This window comes from Morus notabilis, unplaced genomic scaffold, assembly GCF_000414095.1.
Source record: "Morus notabilis unplaced genomic scaffold, ASM41409v2 Scaffold825, whole genome shotgun sequence".
Classification (NCBI taxonomy): Eukaryota; Viridiplantae; Streptophyta; class Magnoliopsida; order Rosales; family Moraceae; genus Morus; species Morus notabilis.
In genome coordinates, this window is record NW_010358062.1 from 460,748 (window position 1) to 464,088 (window position 3,341).

A 3,341-nucleotide genomic window follows, 5' to 3' on the forward strand; every position below is an offset into this window, starting at 1 on the left:
GGGATGTGATGAACTGTGGCAGAATTATAGGAAAAGTATTTAATGGAAAAATATTAACAAATTAATAGAAGAAACAAAAGACAAAAAAAAAAAAAAAAAAAAAAACTTAAATAGTTTCATAGACTCACATAAGTTTATCGATCTGTTATGCAATAAATACACCTATATGTACAGTGACGAAGCCATGAATTTTCGTCAAGGGGGCTATACGCCAAAACTTTTAAATCGCTGGGCTATATTTTTGGTTTTGGAGAGTATTGAGTTTTGGGAATTTTTTTTTTTGTTTTAAGAATGCTTTTGTATAAAATGATGTTTTTCAATGAGTTTTTATAGAGAATGAAATCAAGTTTTTTATGGGGATTAGTATGAAACAAAGAACAGAATACTACAAAAATACGAATGTATACGATTCACACATCTGCAACAACTTACAACCGCAAAGAACCTTAAGAGACTAGCAAGGAATGAAGAGTTTGGAACAGTGTTTTCTTCTATTATGGATCAAAAGAAGACATTATTTAAAACAAGAAAAAAAAAACTATAAAGTTTGAAAACTCAAATAAAAACAATCTGACAAGAGTTTAGGATGACACGAGAGAGAGAGAGAGAGAGAGAGAGAGAGAGAGAGAGAGAGAGAGAGAGAGAGAGAGAGAGAGAGAGAGAGAGAGAGAGAGAGCAAATACCTAGTAGACTGATATGTCATGAGATACGGTTATGATAGAAACCATGCTCGCATATATATATATATATATATGGATGTATGTACGTTCGTATGTATGTATGTACGTATGTATATAGTGGCCACTTATATGGTGCATATATGGTATCACATAATTCGTGGTAGTAAATTAATGTTGGATACCAATAATTCAAAATCTTGCAAGCACAGAAAAATTTTCATAAATGCTAATTATACATATTTGCTTCCTATAGCAAACCTTATTTTGGAAACTACACTAACTTATTCCCTTATGTTCGTTTTCCTACTTCTTTTATCGGTCAATGGTTATCTGTTTCTCATTTTTAATTTTTTTCATCAATTTCGTATTCATTCAAATCTTAATCAAATATCAATTTGGATACACATAAATGTTATACACACATATACACACTAGTTAGCCGCGTGTGTTTGAAAAAAAAAATGCAAAGAATATAAGCATATGCAACAGCAGATCAGAAAGAATAGAAAGAGAGATATATAATAAAACAGAATTATTCTACATTAATATATCTGTAATAAAAAAAATGTATAGGTTCATAGTATATATATATTAATAGATTAGTAATAAAGAACAAACTTAGAGGACTGTTCTTATATGCATGGATCAAAAGAAGAAATAGAAAAACATTAAAATCCTTATACATAGAGAAAAATAAACTCGTTTTCAATCACGATCACGAAAATACAAACGGAAAAATTGGGAAGAAATTAAATAAAAAATAAAAACCTTATATTAATGCGTTATTAGAGATGTTTGGCAGTAAAAGGCATGCATAACTACGGTCTCGTTCATTTCACCGATTCGAGTTTTCAGTTCTAAGTTTCTACAGTAAAAAGCTCTCAGAAAATGTCACATCTAACTTTTTTTACTACAGTAAAAAGCTCTCTGAAAATGTCACATCTTAGCTCGAATTGAAAACTCTAATCTACGAAGTGAACGAGGCCGATATCGCATGCTACTCCAAAAAAAAAAAGCTACATATATCGCACTTAGTGACGTCAGTTGACCATGCATGTGGTCGTGTAGAATGTAGATATGGCAACTTCAAAATCATGCATGGCAACTTCAAAATGATTTCATAAATGCAATTAAATTATGCACAAGTATATATATCCCATGTAGTGACGTCAGTTGATAATGCATGCGGTGGTGTAGATATGATATTACATATATTACGGAAGGAAAAAAAAATTACATATACTTAATTACTTCTACATTTGATACTTGCTAGTTGTTACCGTTGCAAAATCATGCATGGCAACTTTATCTTGAAAGAAAAAAAAAAAGGGCAACTTCAAAATAATGTCATAAACGTAATTAAATTTTCTTTGTACTAATGTGGAAAAATGTAAATAATTTCATCCTTTCCATGCAGGCTCCTCCTTGTCTCTTCATTATTATTTCCATCTCTTTTTTTTTTTTTTTTTTGCCCTTTTTGTGTTCTTTCTTTTTGGAGGTAAAATTTTATTTGACTAAAAAGTTTTATAGATACTAATAATAATACAAATAATCTTTTAGTACACATTACACAATATAAAAGAGAAAAAAAACAGATACTTTTTAAAAATATATAAATTAAAATTTTTACTATTTTATTCTTGGTTTATAACTTTTTTAGTAACGCACCGTTGACATTCCCTAATTCCGAATATTGCGTGTGAGGAATCAATGCTGGTATTGAAGGGGCTCTCTCCAGTTTACAGCTGGAAAACCTTTTCATTTCCTCCAAAAGTCGCATCAGCACAAAGGAAATTAGGGCAATGAATGGACATAGCGCGCGGATGCACGGGCAGTGAATGGGGCGCGCCACAGCGGATTGGACAAGCTCCTGAGTTGCTGCTGACACAGCCTCGAACACCCCGGCTAAGGCGCTTGGACAGCACGCGCGTGGGAGGCTTGTGATGGTGCGATCGGACGGCTCTGATCGTGTGTTTAGCTAATTTCCTCCGTGTGCCCATGGTGATACAATAAACCCGAATATTCTAATTACTTTTTGACTCATATTCGTATCCACATTTAGATGTTTGGTTGGAAGATTCAAATCATGATTTAAATCATGGTTCATGATTTAAATCATGGTTCATGATTTATTATAGTATTTTCTCTTATAAAAATACACGTAAATTAAAAATAATTCTAATCACATAATTCTAATCTATAAACTAAACGTCAATTATGTCCAATTTTTCTCCTTTCGCCTAATTTAAACACAAATGTGGATTAACAAAATTATTAGTTATTAAAGTAAACTAAAATAAAATAAAATAAATTGAAACTAAAACAAATAACATGGAACTAAATTAAAAATCAAATAAAAAAATAAAAGTCTTGAGAACAAAACTAATTTAGACACAAATAAGAGGGAATTTAACTCTATTTATAGAGTTATTACACCCCCTAACTTACCTTTTTACTTGTCCTTGAGCAAAAACAAAAAAAAGAAACGAAAAACACACAAGAGAAAAATTGTATTAACATGGTGATTCCCAAAAATTTTCCTAAAAAATTGCCTAAAATCTGTAGCTTGAAGGAAAAACACAAACGTTAACTAAGCAATGTAGGTAATCCTAGAGCGTGTCCCATTTAATGGATTGTTGTGGTTGTGTTCTTACTCTTTCC